The sequence below is a fragment of the Acomys minous genome, assembly GCF_964271855.1.
Source record: "Acomys minous genome assembly, chromosome: 13".
Lineage (NCBI taxonomy): Eukaryota > Metazoa > Chordata > Mammalia > Rodentia > Muridae > Acomys > Acomys minous.
The window spans coordinates 63370586-63386564 of NC_140495.1; the positions used below are offsets into that span (position 1 = coordinate 63370586).

Here is a 15979-nt window from a genome sequence, read left to right on the forward strand (position 1 = left end):
GCTGAGCGAGGCTTCCTGCAGCTCTGACAGCCATTGAGCATGCAAGAATACAGGCAAATGCTGTTTGCTTTTTTAAACTGTTAGCTAATATAACTGGAATTCTACTACATTATTTTCATCTTGTCATTGATTTTTTTTTTTTTTTTTACAAAACACCCAAGCAAGCATGAGACTATGCCCAATGAAAATCAAAATCATTTATATGCAGCCTACTTCTCTGAAGTAAGGCTGAGACTATAGTGAGACTTGGGAGGTGGCGAGGGAGGGCTTGCCTGGATGCTCCCTCAGTGATCTAGGGGTTCACCTCACCCCCATCGTTACAGACCAGTGCATGAAACACATGCTAAGCCAGGTAATGTAAGACACAGAAATACACCAGTATGAGAATGAAACATTAAAGAAAGAATGTGTTCATGCTTAAGACATGCTTTCTATTTGCTTTATAAAAAGGATTTTCTTGAGAAAAATGTAAGAAAATATAAGCACTTCACAGTCTAATCAGCTGGTATTCTGAGAAGGCACAGTAGCTCACAAGATAGCTTTAAAGGGATTTACTGTAACAATCATGCAAAGTAAATAAAACGGCCTTACTACTTGGTCATATGACTTTTTTAAAAAATCCAGTGTGTTCCATTAAATGTCCCCAGAGCCATACTTGGCTGCTGGGGTCCAGTGGCACCCAGTACTAGTTTATCAATGGATCTGCCTGAGCAGTAAGACCTTGGAGGATGAGCAGTAAGGCAGGGCCAGCCTTGGGTGCTTTCTGAAACAGAGATACTACTCCCAGGTAAATTAAAACACGAGAGCCACTGGCTACTGAATTTATGTTCAGACATAGTGAAAGCCAATATGAACATGCAAAATAGTCTTTTTAAAAAACCTGCACACTTTGCTTATACTAAAGCATTACAGTTCCTTTCTTTTCTTCTCCTTGGTCTACAGCTGTGACCATACTAAAGAGAAAATAGTAAGATCGGCGACCAAAATGTCACTATTACTTCTCTAATATGTTTTAAGTACATATAATCTATTGCCAAAACCTTATACTTTAAGTGAGCACACTTTGCAAACACGCTGAGTGCCCGACGCTGCCTGTGGTCCTGATGGTGTTTGTGGTGTCAGCTGTACTGTTGCTCCCTTTCCTTGGTTGAGTCTGTTGATCTATTAGCTTTCTGGGCTTGAGCATTTACTGGGCCAGGTGCTGTGCTAATCCTTTGAGAACAGCTTCTTTTAATTCCTGCAACTCCCTTCCTTGTCGGGTCCCCTAATTACTCAGGTAAAGAAGAGGAATGAAGCTCTGAAGCCTGCCCAAGTGCCCAAGTAGAAGAGCTGACAGGCTAGCCTGAGCCTTTATAGTCTTGACAGCTACTTTGGAATATTACCCAGGCCTTAATGACGTCACTTCCTGGCCCTTAATTTCTTCCGTAAAGGTACTGGTTCTCAGAAGAATGGGCCACTAAAATTAGTACACTTTGACAAAATGCTAAACAGGTAATCTCTGTGTCTCCAGGTTATTCTAATCCATCACTTTATATAAAGATGATCAGACCGGAGCAATTAAGGAAAGTAAAAGCTACCAAGGGAAAAGGTTGTTTAGGTTTGATCAGCAAATGGGTTTCAAAAAACTTGGTATTTCAGGAGGCAGAGGCAGGTGGAGTTCTGTGAGTTTGAGGCCAGCCTGGTCTACAAATAAGAGTCCAGGACAACCAAGGCTACACAGAGAAACCCTGTCTCAATAGAAAAAAAAAAAAGTCTTATGCAACATCCATACCACTCTTCATATGATTAATAATATCATTTAAGAATTAGAAATTCAACTTTTATAACATCGAGAATTTACAACTGTCCTAATTTACAAGCTAAACTAATACTGGTCAGATAGTTTGTCTTCCAACAGACACTATACACAGACTCCAAGACTCCTGGCATGTGCACATCACCCAATCTCATCCAGGAAGTTAGAGAGCTGCTCTCGCTACTGTTTTTCCTTGTGGAGGGTTGGTACAGAGCTGGAGATACATTTATTGTACCCACTGGGGATGGGAGTACTGCCCTGCCAACATGGACATCGGTGCTTAAACAGTTCACATTTCTACAGCTACAAAGAACTGAGATGAGAAAGCTGTTTGGGGATCTCAAAAGGTCAACTGCCCTTGTGGCCTTCATTTCACTTGCCATGAATGGCCAAGCCAACAACTTAAATTTTAAATAAAGAAGGCTCACCTGTTAAAAATAAGTACAAATACACATGCAAAATCACAGGTACAACATTTTAGAAAAGAAACACATATACACATTGTATTAATTAGTAATATCCACTCACCCCCCCTCCGAAAAAAAATGTTAAAAGTTGCTTTGTCATGATACCTTCCTTAAAGTGTACAACTCAAGGCACTGAAAATCAATAAAAATGGGCAAATGACAGTATAAATACAAAACTAGCTTTGGAATAATAGATGCAGTTCTTCTGTAGTTGCACCATTACTGCAGGCTCTGATTCTGCTACCCTGCCTATCAATGGATGTAAGACGTTAGGGAGAGATACCATGGGAAAGAAAAGGTGATAGGCTGGGTAAAGCAACTCGCTGTCTTGGTTTATGCTCCACAAGTATTCCCACTTAGGTTATCAGAAGCCACAAAAATGACAGAGACAAAGAGCTTTGTGTGTAGCCAAAGCAGTCAAAGAGACAGAATAAACTTTAAAATGACAAATGACTCAGCACTCACTAATATTTGTGTGTGTGTGTGTGTGTGTGTGTGTGTGTGTGTGTGTGTGTATGATATATAATAAGACTAGGGGCCAGGGCTATATGAAGTTCAGTGATAGTGTTTTCCTAGCATGGAGAAGGTCCTGGATGTGATCTCAAGCAGAAAATAAAAAAAGAAAGAAAAGTTAAATTGAAAATATCACAAAGTAACCAGCAGAAGACTTTGGCAGTGGAGCTCCTGGGCGCGAGAGGAAAATGGGATTGTAGCCCAGACAGACTTACTGAATGTGCTAATGATTATGAGGAAAAGGCAAGAGGTGCAACTGCTAAAGTTCTGTCACTGCTAAAGCTATGTTTAGAGAAAACAGGATGCTAAATTACGTATGCCACAATCTCAGCTTCTTAAATTATATGGCATGTATGTATACCCAAGGAATCCGAAACAGTAACACAAGCTATGCTTAGACCTAAGAGACAAGAACATGCACTACAATATTACAATTCACTTAAGAGTGGGCTGTAATATTTGGCAAGTTAATTTTCATGAATCCATATAAAACCTTCTTTTCCCACGGTCAAGTTGTAAGAAACAGAGCAAAGTTCTCCAGGAATAAATCATATTCTTACTAAAAGAAAACAAAAAACAAAAAACCCTCTGTCATGAAAATATGAGAGAGCAGCCAGGATTTAAGTTAGCGTCTGAATCTCCACTATGCTCTAACATGACCTTAAGTAAGGACACGCTAGCTGAACTCCATCATCTATATGCAGCATCTATCCCCAAAGCTTCCCAAGGAAACAAAATAGAAAGTAAAGTGCCTACATCCTGACAAGACTCGCAGAGTTATTAAGTATAATCTGCTTTCTCATCCCTAAATTTTCTGCAATGCACTTGACTGCTCACAGTGCAGGTCACGGCCAGGCAGCAGCAGCAGCAGCCAGCCTGGGAAGCTTGTAGAAGCATACACTCGGAGACCCTACTCTGAAGGAGCAGCAGGGACCTGCAGGGTGAAGGTCCAGCTGCTTGCTTCTCAAAGGGAGGCGGGCAGCCAGTAGCTTTCTACTAATCTCTCCCTCTGAGGGACTCAAGAGCCTAGGAGGAAAGGGTAGCTCCTACTCCCAAGCACAACTTTTCACATGTGGAGAGAGACCCATGTCCCCTTGCCCCTGTAGTTTACCCCCAATGCCTGAGCACTTGCAACATGGTCTCCTGAAAAGAACTGTCTTCTGCTTGCTTGAGGCACTCTGCAAATTATGACACTGCATAATGATCCTGGCCTCTGTGCTATCAACAGTGTGTCACCATATACTGTAAGTGTTCCAGATGCCTAGAAGATGTTTTGTTTTTTATTTTTCGGTTGTGAGTGTACATGTATGTCCTTCCACTCTGTGCAGATGGGCACATCCACACATCCTCCCCCATCTCTCCTCCCCTCCCCTCACATTGCCTCTAAGAGTGAAGCACCATTTCGGTACAATATTCCTGCAGTAGAATCTAGCGATCATGACCTAGACTAAGAGTCTGTGAGACATGCTTGCTGTTCAGTAAAAATCGTTTTGCTCTTAGCATGTTTGAGGTGCTCATGAATCACCCTCTAATCCTCACCCCAAGCTCTCGCCAGCAGAGAGCTCCAGCTGATGGGCACACTTTTGCATCTAACCCTCTTCTGATATTTTATAGCACCTTCTTGCTGGTTAAAATCGTGTTTGCCTGTGATTGCCCATTTTATAGAGCTTTCTTGCTGGTTAAAATGGTGTTTGCCTGTGATTGCCCATTCTCTCCCTTACTCTTCCATGGCTACTGATTGAAGAAAAAAATGTTTTTTGTAGATAGGACACTGTCAAGCCAAAGAGGAATTCAAGCTCCTTTCACTGGCATTCACTGGCCTATGCTATGATCAGCAGTAAGGGAGGGCTGCTTCAATTGCTTTACACAGAATTCCAGAAGCTTCCTCATTTACATGTCCGGCACCTATCTTACCTACGCTTACCCCTTTAATGCACATTTGCCCTCTGCTGTTCATTCACCCCTATATGAACTGTGTCTGTGTGTTTGTGTGTGTGTGTGTGTGTGTGTGTGTATGTGTGTGTGTGTGTGTGTGTGTGTGTGTGTGTCCTGTGACTACTGCCCTATATCTTAAATTGAGCTCAACAGAGAGCTCAAACCTGGAGCCTTCCTTCCATGTGAATGGCATCTAGCTCAGTTGTGTAAGCAATCAGGCATTTCATAGCTTTATGACGGTCTGACCAATGCCTCGTAAGAGCCTACAATGAAGGGTATGCTTGCCACACATTTAATAATCACTGTATACTGAATAAATACTGAACATGCAAGGTGAGTCTGTCTAAGACAGACCCAATGGGAAGAGAGAGGAGGACCAGCTCAGAAATAAGTGATGGCATCAGCCCAGGTTGAGAGCCAACAGGGAGCCAGCGAGTCAACAGGAGGCAGGAACCCCTAAAACACATGAAGAATGAGGACAGCTTAGCCCCAGCATGTACTGTCCTCCACCACCAAGCTTCATTCTTGTAGGCTTAGACGCCTCTCCATGAAGCCCAATTGAATCAGAACCCAACAAAGCAATAAATCTGACGAAAGACTTATGTGTTAAGATGTTCCTTAGAACATAAAACAGAGAAAAGCTACCCACCTATCCATGCTACCTCACATGCACATGTTGACATATATAAATGTGGCACAAACTGTCAAAAAAATCATTTATTCTCAGTGTGTTAAATGTAAGTTGTAATCAAATACTATAAGAAAATCCAAATGTCTATTCATAAGATGGTAAAAGAACATACCTGGTATCTGTCTTGAAAAGGTAGGGTAGAGGCAGGTGCAGTGGCGCACGCCTGTAGTCCCAGCACTCAGGAGGCAGAGGCAGGTGGATCTCTGTGAGTTCAAGGGCTGACCTACAAAGTGAGTCCAGGACAGCCAAGACTACACAGAGAAACTATCTTGAAAAACCAAAAACAAACAAACAACAACAACAACAAAAAAAGTAGGGTAGGCTGTGTAGCAGTCAAAGTTTTTACCAAAACAATAAACTGTGCAATCAGTCAGAGGCCAACAGCTTTTATGGCTCAATTTTATATTCATTAAAAATCTCTGAATGTTACTCTATCCATTCCCCAAGCTCAGTGGGACATATTTTATCATGTACCCTTATCACTAAAAAGTATAATAAGCAACATTGTATATGTCCAAGATATCCTATTTATAATCATTTAATATTGATTTAACATCATTCATCTTAGACATTACTCATAAAACTAGAAATAATCAATTGTAAAAATATGTTCATAGAAGTCTAAAACCTTTTTCAGAACTCCACTTTGGGAATCAGAACTATGTATCAGTGGTTTCAAACACTCCTGAGCTATGATTCTCTTCAAACACCAATTTTTCAAATGTACAGACCATCTCAAACAGACATGGGAGAGACACCAGCATCTTTAAAAATAAATAAACGTGTTTCTACTTAATAGTGCTGTTTCCCCAGCTCAAAGTCAGAGATCTTACTGACTCAACCAAGTATTTGGATTTTCCATTTACTGTGGACATATAATTAATGACACTAGTTGCTGACTACATAATAAAGTGTCCATCCCCCTAGGCTTCCACTGAAGGAATGATCACTAGTCTCACCTCCAAAACATATGACACACCTAAAACCCGATACACAGCTCATGGACGACCCGTTTGTGTTGAGACAGTACAGCAATGTGCTTTCCCTACTGCTGCTGGTAGGAATAAACTTCTGTCCTATCTTAGCACCTGTGAAGGACTTATCGTATGCACTTCTGAGCATGCACGCCTCCAATAGGGGTGCCTCTACTACTTTGAGGCTTCATTTTGATTTGTTCTCAACCTGCGGGTCACAACCCCTTTGGGGGTCCAAGACCCTTTCACAGGGGTCACCTAAGACCATCGGAAAACACAGGTATTTACATTAGAATTCATAACGGTAGCAAAATTACAGTTATGAAGTAGCAACAAAAATAATTATATGGTTGGGGATCACCACAACATGCAGTGTATCAAAGGGTCGCAGCATTAGGAAGGCTGAGAACCACTGTTCTAAGGGAAAGAGCTTGGACCCTCTCTTTTAACTAGTTCACTATCCTTAGACCTATACAATGTCTGTTAAAGTTGTTCACTTGGCTTCCTTCCTGGCACCACTGACTCCCACGTGGGCTATAGTAGTGTCCCCCACACAATCCATTTCACACGGTGCTAACTACACCTCCGCCTCAATGCACATCATACCTGCAACTTGGCAAACACCTTTGGAAGGTGTCTTGTGCCTAGGTAGATTAAGTTCCCTACTCAACCACTCAATTTTCCACATTTTGATATTGATCACCAGTTTCACCAATATTTTCTGCAACAAATTTCCTTCCAGACACGTAAACTATCTTCACCTCATTCCTACTTCCTGGTCCTGATCATGTCCTCTCCTTTATGTGTGATGTTCCTTACATGTCCTCACTGTCACTTAAACAGAGATAAAACAGCAGTATCTTCATAAGATTCATGGTCTGAGCTGAAGACCTCCTAGCTACCTCTGTGTCACCACAGGAGCGGATCAGCAACCTTTCTTTACATGCTTTTACATACTTCCTCAACCGCTGCCATTCTGTCTCAGAAGCAGCAGACTCCGTGTGCCTCGTGCTGTGCATCTGAAAGGAGCCTGCTGGCTCGGGTAAAGAGCTGACCATGTGGTAAGACCCACGCCCTCCTGAGCAGCCCCACAGACACCTTCACACAGCAGAGCTTAAAGCACACTGCACTCCACATATCATGAAGACAAGAAATATGCTTATTTTATGTGCCTGTCTCCCATATAAAGGCAGTATTGCACCAAGTTAGATATGGCAAGGTCAAATTCTACCTTGGTAACCTAAAACCTGTATTTTCTGTGTAAATCCTTAATTGCTCTGTACCTAAGCACACATCTATAAAGTAGAAAAAGCAAAACCTGCATTGTGCAATGACCAAAAGATCACAAGACAACACATAAAACACATAATACCACACTGCATTGCAACAGGAGCACACACAAACCCCTCCGCTCCCCTCCTGCACATCATCCAGCCGAGTGATTGGCATATCACAGGACTCAATAATATATACCTAATGTGGTGGCTCGATGAATAACAATTGCTTAAATAAAAAGAAGAAAGATTTTAAAACAAATTTCATAAGTTACAGGAAAACAAAACATGCTAAAGAAATAATATATAAGAAAAACGAAAATACTTTTAAAATGACAATTATGATTAGAAAATAAGAGTGGTAGGCGCATTGTATAATTTGAAAAATGAACATGTTTTCAATAAAAAAAATCTCACAAAATCTGAGTTTATGACCAAATAAAGCTAATATTAAATATTAATCACTACATTAGGCAGATAATGTGATAACACTCCACAGCTCAGGATTAATGAAGATAAATTAACCTATAGTGTACAACTGTGTTCTTAAATAAATTCCATTTCATTGATTTATTTGTATCTAGTATGAAATGTCTCAATTTTCTTTTAAAGATATAACCACACATTTTATCATATTACAAATGTAAATTTTTACTACTTTATTTACAATCATCCCTCAACATGTAACAGTGACAAAAAATGAGCCCGAGGGGAATAAGCATATGTCATTTTAGGCAAGATGGTGTCTGATTTTAAAACGCATTCCATTGAATTTTTTTCTCCAGGTTTTAAAAGCTAGCATATATAAAAATAGTGCATTTCAATAACTATAACCACTTGAAAATAAAATGCCACTCAGATTATACCACTACATTCTTCCCCTTTCAGAGCACCTTCACTTTAATATTTTTAAGCAGGTTAGTAGAAGTAAGGGCAACAGGCTATACTTTCTATACATAGTTAAAAAAAAAAACTAACATCCTTGAAGACTGCACACGGCAGAAGAAATTCAAATAAGAAAGCAGAACCATATGGGACTGACCTACAAGTAGAAGGCTGGTGATTTTTTTTTAAAACAAAACCATCAAAACAAAGTTAAAGAGGAGAATCAGCAAACTTAAGCCAGGGCCAGAACTACACTAGGGTCTGCTTCATCAACTCCATGAAAATGTGAAGTCTCACTACCTCTATGAAAGCTAAAACAACGCACAACAAAATAACAGCGCTTCAAAGTGAAACACCGAGAGAGGTATTCCGAAAGCAGATACAGACTTATTGAGACTGTACGTCCTAATTATCATGAATTCTACACCCTCACTGTCTTAGTCACTGCTCTGTTGCTGTGAAGAGACACCACAAGGCACCTCTTATAAAAACAAGCATTTCCTTGAGGGCTGGCCTACAGTTTCAGAGGCTTAGAGTCCATAATCCTCATGGTGGGGAGCAATGGCACTAGAGCCAGCTGAGAGCTACATCCTGCTCAGAAAGACAGAGAGGCAGACAGGCTCAAAGCCCACCCTCAGTGACACACCTGCTCCAGCAAAGCCACACCTCCTAATCCCTGGTGACTAAGCATTCGTGTCTATGGGCCTATGGGGGCCACTCTTATCCAAACCACCACAGTAGCAGACACAAATTTTAGAAAAATTACATTTGATAATAATTTTTGAAGGCATGGACTCTTCTATTTATTGGGTTTCATTAACTTAACACGTCAATCTTTATTTAAACATTAAAATTCTAATCTTTCAATGTAATCTCTAAAACATTCTAAGATCTGACAAAGGGTTACCTGTCAGTAACGGACATAAGGAAACACAAAGCGATGCTCAGGAGTCTAGTGCATCCGATGCACACACGGTTCATGCTACTACTGTCCTCTCTTATTGGAAATCAATTCCTTCTGATTTGCCTTTTAAACAAAGATCCTTGCTTTAAACTAATTTTAAGTAAATCTAGAAGGTGACTCAAATACACTCTCATTTTCAAAGGTCTCGTATGTCATAGGAAAAACAAGTCTTGAGCCAAAATTGCAATCAAAAGTAATGCCACCACCATAACACAAAAGTATATATAATTAAGTCAAAGACTTTAATGTACAATACTGTAAACCTCCAAGAACACGGTTTGCCGCAAAAAGCACCAGCACTTCTAAAAGCTGAGTCGTGAAGTGTTTCTAACAGAACTGGAATGTGAGGTGGATCCACCACACCAGGGATGCTCTACGCTGTGTTCACTGCTACATCTGCGGAGTCCAGAGCAGCGCCTATCCCTTGGTAGACAAACGGGTTTTCTAAATGAGTAAACAAAGAGCATTACAACGAATGTACAAGAATGCTCTAGAACAAACGTGGTCTAAGGCTGTTAGTTACCGTATAAGGATATCACCCAGGAAGAAGAAATTATCTGCATCAGATGATTCCTACACACGCTCACTCAATTCCACCTTCATCACAGGAAGCCTATCTCAAAGAAGGAAGTGGGAACTGACTGACATTCTGGCTTAAAGTACTTACTCCATAGACCAATAGCAAACAGATAACAAAAGCTAACAGATAACAAAACCCAGAGTCACTAAGCTAGACTAAATGTTAAGACTTTCAGTGGGGTGGGAGGAACAGGAGAGGGGGCGCTAACTTCAAAGTAAAGAACTACTGATAAAAATAACGGCTGCCTGCTGAAAAGTGATCATAAGTATGTCACCGTGTCTTCTAAAGAAAGCTCATGGAGCATGAAAGCAGAAAAGCTTAAAGGGTAAGGGCGTTTTTATCAGCTACACGCCAGGTCTAATTGTCTAAACTTTGAGACGTCCTAGTAAGGGCTAAATGAATGACATTTTCAGTGCAGGCTGTAATAGCTGATCACAGGACCTAAAGCACATGAAAAGATTATGCCTTGGATTAATGAAAAGGCTTCAAATGGTATACACTATCCATCATTTTAAAATGAGTCCAATATTGTAGAGCCATCTCAAATATGAAAGTAGAATGAAAAACAAAATAAATGCAGACAGTTTAAAAAATAAGGAAAAGCGAGAATTGGTCAAGCTAACACTAGTTCGTAGCAGAGGCGCAGTAGAAAGGAATGGAGAACTGACATTCGGAAGACCAGGCGCAATGTCCTGACCCCGTAACTAACAAACCAGCCACTCTGAGACAATCAGCCCTTTTCTACTTCTTCATGAATCAGTAAAAGACTGGCCTGACCAAATTCTAAGACACTCAGATTTCCATGCAGTCAAATAACTGACACTATTATAAACAGTTTTCTTTGTTTCTGAATACTAGATCAGTGATCTGCAATTTAAAAAAGAACAAGTGTTAAAATTCAGCTCTATTCCTATAATCCAACGAGTTTAATTTACAAGGCACGCTCATTTACCTGGAGGTCTACTGAACAGCTACCAGTTGTGTAAATTATTTGCATGCACCATCCGACTTATCCACCTTGGAGATGAATGTTGCTCCTGCATCTTACAACATTTCAGAAATTCCTAAAGCAGGTGGATTCTGCCCTATTTGCCAGCCTTTATCACCCTCCTCCTCCTATAGAACTGTCAAGGAAGCAATGAAGAAGGATCAAGTGAATCAGAACTCGAAATACTGAAATCCACACCTAAAATACTAAAAATAAAATCAATGTAGTAAGAGGACAAAAATAATTACTACCAAAATAAAGCAGACCCTTGAATTTCTAATATAGACGCATGGCATAAGGACCACCCAGGCTCCTAGCTCCTACCTCTTCTATTTGGAAAACGTAAGGTTGTGACTGCTGCCACTCCCCTAGAGGCTGTCCTCCAAACATTATGTCAGCATGACCGCAGCCTCACATCTCCTGCAAGACAGAGCCTGCCAGGTAAAGCCTAACAGGAACATGTTCAAAACCCTGGAGTCAGACGCTAGATGCAGACAAATACGACACCATAAAAAAACTAAAATAAGGCCTATTATAAGCATAGTGCAAGGTGTTGAATATGCAGAAAGGCAATGGGACAGCACAGGAAGTCTGAGCAGGAGAGAAGGTCAGGCCATGACCTCTGAGCTCTGAGAACAGATCACTGAAAGCTCCTATCTTTCTCACACTTTGCATCCAACTTGGTCAACTCCATTGTATTTTAGTCCTCATCCCTAGGCTAGACCCCCCAACATGTCAAATTAATAACTTCCTATAACACCTGCCCTTCTGATTCCTAACCCAACCCAGTTAGGCTGACTTCCCAGCCTGGCCCAGTAAGGTGCGCTGCTACAGGAAAAGAACGCCACCTGCCCGGACTGAGTGCCAGACAGCTTACACCACAGTGCACGTACTTCCAGCGGCGCTCTCTGCCTTCCTCCTTTACTCACAGGATGACCCTTCCCATCTCTTCACAAGCTGCCCTACTCCTGTCATTGCCGAGGCCTTGCCTATACCTTCTAAGAGGTGTGACAGTGGACCATTGCTAACATCTAGAGTGATAACAACAAATTAGCAACCACCAAGGAGTGAAAAAATTAAAACTGTGAAAATAAATAAATTAAAAAAAAAAAGAAAACTAGCACAGTACATCATAGGAACAGACCATATGTGACCCCTCTGTGGTGCCCCAGAGTATCACCAGAAATAGCCCACTGGACTACAGTGAACCATGCCTGGCATTCTATCTGTGGGCACTCAACGGTCCTACACGCCCTTGTCTACTGTAGAAACTCTCTGATTGAAGTGGTCCAAGGAGACCCATTCCATCACTTTCTCTATGTTTAAACGTAAATATGTTAAAAACACTCAAGTCTCTTAATTCTACTGAATGGACACTGATGTATTACTTTGATAGAATCCAGTATTATAAATGCATTTTTAAAAGTTGAACTGACCATTTAAAACTGACCACTTGTGCCATTCCAAAACCAGAGAAGCGCTACCATGATTTAAAATTAAGGTGATAAATTGGCTGGATTTTTGCATACTGCAACCACAGCACAATTCTACACTCAAGCAAGAAAAACAAATATTAAAGAAAACTGAGAAGTTTTTTTGGTCTCTAATCATACACTAGTTAGGCAACCCACTCATCAGTCTGGTTGTTTTTACTGTTTCTATCAAGGGTTGTTTCAAATAAACTTTCTAAATGTAAAATTACTTCATTAATCAACTTTAAAAGTAAGATGATTGCAAAGACCATGTCTGAAATCTGAGAATACAGCAAAAAGCATAAAAAGAAGCAAAAAACGAAAGTGCTTAAATTTTGCTCTTAGAATTTGTTTTGGAGCTTGTTGAAATGATTCCTCAAAATTCATCTGGAAGCACAAAAAAGAAGAAGGGGCCAAAAATATTTTAAAAAGAAAACTTATGTGGATGGGGTTGAACTATAACAGCAAATATTAAAGCACATTAGGAAGCTATAACAACTACACTAATGCAGCTGGCCGAGGAAGAGAGGGCTCAGCAGACAAGGGGATGGCAGAGGGGGTCACTCCTTAGCTGATAGAGGGAGGACTTCAGCTGGGAGGAAGCAAGGCTTATGGAATTTGTGGTGGTAGCAAATGGATTTGAAGCAAAATTGCTTTCACTTAGAACCCTCCCTGACAACATAAATCAACAACAAAATGGATTAAATATTAAAGTATAGAAACCAAAGCCTGAATATAACAAAGTGCATAGGAATTGAGCATAAAGATTGAGAGGACTTCAGGGCAAAGGAAGCAGCAACAAGACTGTTAAACTGAATAAGCTACTTAAAAAAAATTTTTTTTTCACTTACGTTTAAAAATCACTAAACAATCCTTAAAGAAACCAAGTGCTGAGTAGAAGGGAATGCCAAATGGGAGCCACAAAAGGAGAAACTTTTTTGAAATATTAAGTCTCTAACAAAGTACAGGAAAACAAAGTTGGTAAAACCTGTGCTAAGAATATGAACATACAGTTGGGCGCAGTGGTGCACGCCTGTAATCCCTACACTCAGGAAGGCAGAGGCAGGAGGATCTCTGTGAGTTCAAAGCCAGCCTGGTCTACAAAGCAATTCCAGGACAGCCAAGGCTATTCAGAGAAACTCTGTCTCAGGGAGCTGGAAAAAAAAGAAAGAAAGAAAGAAAGAAAAAGAAAAAGAAGAAAAACACATAAACACACAGCACAATATTTTGAAACTCGTTGTTAGACAACACAACACCATGTCTCTACTGCCGTCCATGAGAGGTCAGCGGGGGAAGAGGAGCACTCAAAGAGTGAGACAGAAATGAGCAATAGGTCAGCTTCCTCGGGGAAACTAAAGTTAGTTCCAAGAAGGGCATTAAACTCAAGAGTCCATTTTTTACTTTAAGGTAAAAGTAATAGGTGACAACATTTTATTTCATACTTTTAGCAGTCGTGGAAAATCTGGAAATAACAACAGAGGGTTAATAAAATTTAAGAACACACAAATTGTTCATAATATACTAAGTGGGGGTGGAGGCAGACATTACAAAAGTACAGTAGTAACTAAAGATTACTCAGAAACATTAAAAAAAAAAAAAAAAGGAAGGCTGGAGAGATGGCTCTGCAGTTAGAGCACTGGCTGCCCTTTCAGAGGACCCAGGCTAGATTCTCAACACCCACCTGAAGGCTCATAAGCAACTATAACTCCAGTTACAGGAGATCCGGCACCCTCTTCCGGCTCCCTCCAGCACCAGGCGAGCAAGCGGTGCACAGACATGCACATAGTCAAAACACCCACACAAACAAAGTAAAGGAAAAGGAATCAGTCCACACACATACACACCCCCTGGTGCACAACTTGCCCTTGGCCAGGGACTGACAGCAGACTGGTCTTCTCTGTGCCTGGGTCATCATCCTGCCTCCTCTGGCTTAGGTGACTCAGCAGCTGCTCACAGTTTCTTTGGGGGACGGAGGGCTTTTCCTCTGATTGCTGGGGCAGCCACTCAGTCTTTACTAACAGAACTGAACAACTTTCACTGTGGGTGACAAGTGGACACTTCTCAGTGACAGCCACCCTTGGAAGAACACTAAGTAGTCCACTGTTGGCTGAACTGGAGCCAAAAGGCAAAGAACCTACGACTAGTTCATAGATGGGGAAGTGGCAGCTGCAGAGGACTGAAAAGCAGCAACACTACCAGGCTTGGAAACAGCAGCATGCAGGATTTGGAGTGAAATCCTACCAGCGTGCAGGGGATTAAGTCTGCACCTCCTCATCCGAAAAACTCACACAACCAAGGACTGCATGCATTCCAATTCCTCTTGTATACATTGAAAAGCCTGACGTTTTTTAAAGTAATAGGAAATATTGACAAACTTAAGAAGATCCCCTCGTTCTGGCTCTAGCTCCCTTTCTGAGGCAAAATTCATAAGGGGGAAAAAACTTCAGCCTCTCGATGCTGCAAGTACTATTAGGAGTGGCCTCTCCCTGAGGTCTGAAATGAAGGGAAAGTGCACACGTATTCCAGAGTCACAGCCAACAATAACCTTTACGTTCTGAATCCAGCTTAGGTAGATCGCTTGGGAAGATGTGTGCAAAAGCATTTAATACGGAGTGCTGAATTTAGTTTTTCTTTTTTTTTTTCCCCAACGTTCTTAAATGGTCTCAGGTCTATACATATAAATATTCAGCACAACCCGCCCCCTGCCTGCCCCCCCCCCCGCCCCCGCCTGCTAAGTTTCTGTTTTCCTTTTATAGATAGCCGGTTTTATAGCTCAGAGGTCAACTTCGGCGAAAAGCTAGACAGTCAATATTTTCAGCTTCATAGTCCATAGGGAATTTGCAGTGAACACCCAGCTCTGCCACGGAGCATGAAGACAGCAAGGAACAGTAACAGATGGCTGTGCACACATCACTGAGGTCCAGTGAAACGTCACTTACTGAAACAGGTCACATGGCTACAGTGTGCTGACTCACGCTAGACACCACCCAGTGTTTTGCCAACTAATTTATGTATTGTTTTCAGAAATTCTATGAGATTAGCTTTAAAATACTTGATTTTTAAAAAATGGGTCAAATAAAATTGTGAAAGGGTAAATATTGTTAAATTTACATAAAGGATGCATGGGTTCATTATGCTATAATTTTAAGAATCTGAAAATGTCCAAATTAACAGTTGAAAAACACAAAGTAAATCAATTTACTATCACAGAAAAAAGGATATTTATCACCAATAATAAAGTACAAACTTAATATTTTAAATATAATTAATGTAACAAATAAAAAGTTGATAACAGGGCTGGAGAGATGGCTCAGTTCTTAAGAGCGCCGCCTGCTCTCCCAAAGGTCCTGAGTTCAATTCCCAACAACCACATGGTGGTTCACAACCATCTGTAATGTGATCTGATTCCCTCTTCTGGCCTACAGGTGTACATACAGGCAG

General features: G+C 40.9%; 2 protein-coding genes across 9 annotated transcripts in view; one reads left to right on the top strand and one right to left on the bottom strand.

The window, feature by feature from the left end:
* SUPT3H (SPT3 homolog, SAGA and STAGA complex component) overlaps nucleotides 1-15979 on the bottom strand; it is a 327848-nt gene that overhangs the window by 301210 nt on the left and 10659 nt on the right. The gene's annotated exons all lie outside the window — the stretch shown is intronic.
* Nucleotides 1-15979, top strand: part of RUNX2 (RUNX family transcription factor 2) — a 316982-nt gene that overhangs the window by 10151 nt on the left and 290852 nt on the right. The window lies entirely within an intron of this gene.